We start from the raw sequence: 7,707 nt of genomic DNA on the forward strand, positions 1-7,707 counted from the left end.
TGGGGAATAAAGAATGACTTTATGGCATATAAAATGAATCTTGAAGAATGGACTGGATTTGCCCAGGAAGAGATGAATAGATGTGTGTGGATGGGAGGACTGTATTTCATGTGATACAGTAAATGAACAAAGGACAAATATACGGAAGTGCTCAGGAATGGCAAAGAGAACAGGAAGAAGTCTATTTCTTACTTGGAGGCTGCATCATTCCAGGTCCATTCAGGGGAGAAAAATCTCATCAGCCATTTTGACGATGAGAAGTTAATATAAAGAATAGTAAACTACTATGAAATTCTGAACTAAGTAAGTGAAAAGGCAGTGTTGTGCTGAGCCATATTGAAGCCTGAGGCAAAAGGAAAAATTGTGCACCCCTATATACACGATTTCATACATTTTTTAAATGGTGAATTTTTCTAGAATGTTAAAGTAGTTGATAAAATATTGAAAAATTGGAAACTATTGAAATTCACAATCTAAGTTTGAGTTTAAATAATTCATTTATACCAAATCCTAACTTATTATAACATAAGCAGAAGCTAATACAAAATTATTCAAGATCATGGTGTATGGTGGAAACAAGCAGTCCAGTGTTAATACAACTAATGTCATAGACCATCTATTATGTGTCAGACGTTTTACTGTTTTATAAAAATTATTTTATTTTTTAATTTTATTCCCATTTTCAGATGGGGAAACTGAGTCATAGAATATTAATTAAATTTGTTCAAGGTCACTTAACTCTTAGATGAAACAACCAAAATACAACTACAGACATTCGACTCCAGAGCCTTTGCTCTTAGTCGCCAGCCACACTGCTTCCCACCAAATGGAAAATAAACATAAAGCCAGGAGTATGGAAGTCAGGTGCTGGAGGCCATCCTGACGTCCACAGACTTAAGTGGGATTGCTAAAGCATTTCAGACAGCATCGGTTTTGTATTTTAGATGGATCACTCTGGTCTGAGCCCAGTTTTGAGGCTGGATTTTAAATATACAAACAGGAATTGGAGAAACCAATTAGGAAGCTATGGCAATGATTTAATGAGCAATGAGCAGAGTTCTGCTGTTGAGTTGAGAAGAGGGAACATACTTAAGACACTAGAGGTACTTATAACACTAATGATTAGATTTGAATGATGAAAAACAAGGAAGAACATTAGACTACCAGGTAGTTTGGGATGGCTAGTAGAGTAGAGTGCCATCCACTGATAGAAATATCAGAAATACCAGAAAAGGAAGTGTTTGGTGCATTAGATTAGTTACTTTCAACATCTGAGTTTTCTGAAGTTTTGAGCATATGCAGAAACGTAAGGTAAGCCAAGTCCATATATTCTTGGCTATTGAGTACCACCTAAGAAATTTTAACTCAATTTTCCTGGAAATGAGGATTCAAGCAAAAATTTTAAATAAAATGCTATGACTGTAACTGCACTGAAAGAACCCTGAATCTGGTCCTCCCTTAATAGGAACTCATGTGGTATCTCAGGCCTCTAAAATCTCTAACACGTTCCTTAAGAAAAATGTATCTTGAGACCAATTTTAAATATTTTCCAACGTACATATTTACTGAACTAGTGAGCATCAAGCTACTAAGATTCTTACTGGAACTGTGAAAAGTCTGACATTTCCCTCCTTTCCAGCCAACAATTTATGCTGCCACAATTTTATAGGTGTACACAGAAGACACAAGACTCCTGTCTCGGAGAGAGAGGACTCTATTACTCATAGCAATAGGGGTAACTAGAGTATCAACATTTGTGCCAGTTCCCCAAGACCCAATTCCCACAGGACAATGTAAAGGGAGCCAGACAGCACCTATATAAGCAATGGAGTGTGTTAAAGGTAGAGGAACACCAGACATAGGGAACCCCTATATTTTACAATGAGCATTAAGCAAATTTGCTCCTTTGTTCCAGAGTGGGCTATTTGTTTTATCTTCCCAGGCAAAGCAAACCTTTCCTTTGCTCTGAAGGGAAACACTATCTCCAGCTTTCAACACAAACATCCTAGAAAATATAGACTGAAACGAAGGCAGCTCTGCTCACAAGACGTGTAGAAATGAGAGAGACCTATGAAGATGTGTCTCCCCACGATGAAAAGTTTTTACTATTTTCAATTCTTGGCTTTGCTTTGCAAGTGCGTGACATAAAAGTTTTAAGGACCTAAAAATACAGAAAAAGAATTAAGGCGGATCAACAAATAGAATGTGTAGTAATAGCTAAAATAAAGAACCTAGGTCGATCAAACTCACTGGCAAATTGAGGGGCAATAAGAAATGCAGATTCCAACAAACCAACCTTGCAGTATATTGGGAAGTGAGATAGAGGGAGGCAAGAACAGACTGCAGAACAGATGCCACTTATCTCCAGAAGAAAGAACAAAAGAATTTAAGGGATGATTCATTTGCTGGTTGGGATTGACATTTGCAGTTCTGTCTGCAGCAGAAGAATATACCAGAAATTGGAGACCAGTGATTCATATCTTGGCTGCAAAGAAACTGCATTAAGTTGGGGAATTAGAAGAGGTTTTAACGAGAGGTAATAATTCCATTTTGTATTCACACTTGACTGTCTGTAAGCGTTTTTACATATATTACCTTATGTGCTTTCAATCAGCCAGAGATCAACATAATAAGAGAACACAAGAGCCTCGCAGGGAGCTGAGAAAGGAAGTTTCCCCCTCTCTGCTTAGCAAGCTTCAAACTTGCGCTGGGAATGAGGTTGCTAGGCAACCACTAACTTCTATAGGCTTTGGAACTAGATGTTCTTGCTCTCTAGTAGAAAGAAATATCAGAATGAAGGCACAGGACAGAGAAGAATGATTTTCTTGTCGATAATGGTGAACTTGCCTATACCGTGAGGGTCATTGTCATTGGTCCAGCTCCAAGGAAAGTCATGGGGCCAAGGCACACCTCTTACATATCAAATTTTGGAGGTCTTTTTTTTTTTTTAAGCTTATCTAGACAGCTATAAAATTAATTTTGCCTTTCAGAAATTATCAGTTAATCAAAGATAATTACAGCATGACCTCTGAAGAAACCTGTGTGACAATGTTGATGTGATATAAGGTAAAAGAGTTCAGCTCCTCCTTGATCTACCCAGGTTTTTTATTACAGTAGAGAAGAACAGGGAGAGAAAGAAAACAAAAGGTCAAGGCCCTCTGGGCTATAGATTATTTAAGAAAATAATAAGAAGGGTGAATATTAAAGTAACTCAAAACACTACCCACAAATATTAAATTTAGCCCGGTTACATGATTTTTTTTCCCCCTGAGTAGCATTCAGCAGCTCGTACACACACAAAGGAAAAAGGGATGGTTTTCTGGGGCTGTAGATTGATTAAATTGGTTGTACTAAATGGAGAGAAGGATAAATCATTGGGGTGTAGATTCAAAGGAGTGATTATAATAATGAACTCAAACATCTCAGCTAGGTAAAGAGGAAAGTGAAACCAGGAAGTGATAAAGAAAGAGGGTCAATGAGTTGCAGCCTCATGGTAAATAGCAAAATTGGTCACAACTCCTTGCATCTCCTTCTATCAAGAGGTGGAATTTAATTCCTCACTCTATAAATCTGGGCTGGCATTATGCCTTGCTTCGATCCACAGAGTACAGCAGAAGTGATATGCGAGTTCCAAGCCTAGATCTCAAGAGCCTTGAATGCTTTTTCCTTTGTTGCTTTTGGAATGCTTCAAATTACACCTAAATCAGTCCAAGCTGGCCTGAAGAGAAGCCACATGGAGAGAGACTTCAGTCATCCCAGACTTCAGTAGTCGCAGTTAACTCAGTTGAGACCATCGAAAACCAGTCATCTCTAGCCACCCCAACTGCTGACCACAGATACATGAGGGAACAGAGCCAAAGAATCAGCTGAGCCAGGCCAAGAATTGGAAAATTCCTAGCTGAGCCCAGCCCAGCCCAGACTGTCAACATAGAGAATCATGAGCTGAATAAATGGGTTCTTGTTTTAAGCCACTAAGTTTTGGAAGCATTGGTTATGTAGCAAAAGCTTACTTTTACATCTTAATGAAAGGAAAGAATTATTTCCATGGGGTTTTTAAAGCAAATTAGCTATGATTATCAGCAGTTGTAGTTGAAGAATAGGATGTCTGAACGTGTAATTTTCACAGTAATTTTTCTGTCGAAGACAAAGTCCAAACTGCGATTATTCTTGGCCATGTGGCTAAGAAATAGTGGGTGAAGAAGTCTTTGGGAGTGGGGAGGTAAAACAACTTAAGGGTTAGAGTGACCTACGGCATATCAGCTTCACCAAAAATGATTATAGAAGGAGAAATTAGAGAAGTTTCGGTGTCAAGGACAAAAAAATTATTGAACAACCAAAGTGAGAGCAAAGTCAGAGTGGATGGTAAACAAGCCAGATGCCACAGGCTGAAAGGGGGCCGGGGGTTTTATAAGTAGGCAGTGGAGTGATGGTCTGAGGTCAGCATTAGAGAGCAAGAGGACACTCGCTGACTGGGACACTGAGTAGACTGAGGAATGGGCGGAAATAAATATCTTGCACTTGAGGAGGATGCAGATAAAGCAATATCCTCAGAGGACGCAGTTCGTGTTAGAGAAAGGGAATCAAGGTTATGAAGTCATATCAGAGAGGAGTGGCCAAGAGGGCAGAGCAGGCAATCAAGAAATAAAAAGAATAGGAAGTAGATGAGAATGAGATGCAAGAGATGAGAATTGGTTTTGAGAGTCATGCTCAGCTGCAGGCGGAATGAATCCCACAGGAGAGGGTGTCAAAGGCTTACCTGCTGCTTGAGGACGTGACAAGTGTGGGTCATGTTGCCCGGCCCCGTGACTGGGCTGAGGGTCCTAGAGTAGTGCGGGTGTAGCCTGGGGCTACAAGTCCCGGGAGCCTACTGCCTGGTGAAGATGTGAAGCCGGGAGCTCAGGGGAATACAGGTAGGACCGAAAGGAAGAGGGGTGTCCGCTGTGTTTCCCGGGTGAGGTCTTTGAACCAATCGAAAACACGAGTGTAGAAGCGGACTTGGGAACAAAGGCATCGACTACTCTTCTTAATGGAAAAATCAAGCCTAATGGAGAAGCTTAATGTAAAAAAAGCACAGAAAAGATAAAATATGTCGCGTAGATGACATATTTCTTTCCTTATCGAGAGAAAGATTGAGAAGCAAGCCATGAGACCTCTCCCTAAGGCCTCTGAGGGACACGAAAACATGACTGGGACCATGACAACCGACCCGGACACGGAATGAGATGCAGAACGAGGTACGGGTCAGTGCGCATCTCAGAGGCTGCGCCGTGTGATGGGGAAGAATACTGTGAGGAGCCGCTGCTGAACGCTCGAGAAATGAGACAAGGCCCAGAAGCCACCTTCCGGGAGGCTGGATGTGGTGACCCGCACAGTCTGTTTAGCGGCAAGTTTGAGGCCTGAGCTGAGATGCTAGAGGACGAGCTGGGCGTACGCCCCTGTGTCCCCAGCTCTCTGTCCTTCTCAGTACTTGGCCTCCTCTCTTTACTCATGTTGGAAAGTATTTAAAGAATTTTTGTTTGAGAGAGTGCCAGACTTATTATCCTGCCTGCAGTACCCACATCTCTATCTGACTCTGAATTCTTGGTGGCTCATTTCTACAGCCAAATGACATTTTTAAATCCATTAAGGGCTACTGTAAACCCCGAGCAGTTTATGTCTCCCTGGCCCCTTATGGTCTAAAATAGAGATCTTCAGTGCGCTGTATTCGTAGGAGATATGAAATGATTATTTTGAGGAAAGAAATCTCAATTTCTAATCTCTAAGACAGAAGTAAATTTCTGATGATAATCAGGTTTTAATGTCTATATTTTTATCTGGTAGTCAAGGTCTGGCTTGGCTCAAGGAATCACTTCTTTTCTGTCTACTAGGTGCCGAGATGATTTTTTTTTTCCTGAAGATTTACTTCTGTCCGGCCCACCATCCAACTACTACACCTGTGTATGCTCTGTTTCCTTCATGAGAATGCAAGCTGCATGAGGGCAGAGGTCACAGAGGTATCCCCCCAAATTAGACCAGTGCCTGGCATTTAAGAGATCCTCAAGAAATACCTGTCAAATCAATGAGTAAAAAAAAATAAATAAATAAACAAATAAGACATTAGGCAAGTTTTGAGTGTCTTTAACTGTATGATACCTCACAAACAAGTTTAGCAAAGACGCTGAGATGACATATAAAACTAGTTCTGTCTAGCATTGTGACTACTACATAAAAGTCACTCAACGTTAGCTGTTATTTTCCCCAGTACTATCTTCATCAGGACTCTCATCTGCAGCAGCCCAGGCATTGAGTTAAGAACTTTACATTCATTATAGCTTATTCTATCCCTAATCCTTTTAAGAACCCTGGAAAGAGTACGTAGGTAGTATTAGAGATCAGAAATTGTGATTTAGAGAGGTTTGCTAGTTTGCTCAAGGTCACAGGGAGAGTTGAAGAACCAGGACTGTGGTTCTGGTGGGAACCTAGCTCACTGTCTCATTCGTCACACTGTGCTACCTCCCAGGACCTACTTCACTGCTATTAAAGCAGCTATCACACTGGGTGACAGTTAGTCATGCGGTAACCACAGAGCATTTTCCTGACTCAAATGTGAGCTCCCGAAGGGAAGGGTCTGTTCACCTTTGTGGCAACTTGCAGAGTGGGATTCCCGCTGAAGTCTGCAAGCCCGGGAGGTTGTCTTGGTGTCCCTGAGGGCCCCCTCCACGCAGGGAGGGCGAGCATTGGAGCGTCGTTGCTCTGAGCCCCTTTCTCCCACCTCAGTTGTTTGTTTTACCTGTTGGGTTTCTATACCATTTTTACTGAAGAAAAGATTCTACTGCAAAAGAAAAAAAAACAAAAACAAAAAGTCAAGCTCTAGAATCTATCAATGCCTGAACATGCAATGCTGTAAAATAAAGACTATCAGATGCAGAGGCTGGCGTCTAGGTGTGAGGAGTACAGAAGGAACACGTGATCGTCACACTTTGGTTATTTCTGTGTTATTTCCGTGGCTAAATCTAAAAGATGAATGTCATCATCCCACAAAAAAAAAGGCACAGAATACACGAGGTATGGCTGCAAGAGAGAAGTTATGTCTTCTACCTCAACCACTGATGTGAGGTCACCTAATATGCTGGGCAACAAAATAGGAACATAAAAACTGATAAAAATAATAATAATAATAATAAAGCCCCCAAAACACACTGAAGCTTGCTTATATAATTGAGAAACAATAGATCGAAAAGGGTCTGCAAATTTAGTGTGGCACTCGGATTTTAGACAAGGCACATGCCCAAATGTAATGCAGTGACGAGAAAATACATTTTCTCCAGAGCAATGACCTGGAAAACCCGGCTCCACTCTCATTTCCAGCAAACATTTGACAGAAAAAAACCTTGAGAGGCAGTTTTTCCCCCAGAGATTGATCAAGCAGGAGAAAGGAAACGTGGAGGCGATGAAGGCGCCAAGTAGGAGGTGTTAAATGGGAGAGAAGCAGAGAGGCATCCACGAAAATTGCTTCAAAAATTCAAAAACGTTAATGCCATGTAGAATGGTTGATTAACCAACGGCTAAATCACTCACCCACAAACCCAAATCCCTCTGTATCCAAGCGAGGAAGCCGAAGTACAAATTACTCACCTTGACAAAGAGGCAACAGCCTGTCATTCAAAAAGGAACGGTGACATCAGATGAATCTGGCCCCTAGATGGGCCAAACATTGATTCTTACAGA

Source organism: Pteropus vampyrus, unplaced genomic scaffold, assembly GCF_000151845.1.
Source record: "Pteropus vampyrus isolate Shadow unplaced genomic scaffold, Pvam_2.0 Scaffold38, whole genome shotgun sequence".
In the NCBI taxonomy this organism is placed as follows: Eukaryota; Metazoa; Chordata; class Mammalia; order Chiroptera; family Pteropodidae; genus Pteropus; species Pteropus vampyrus.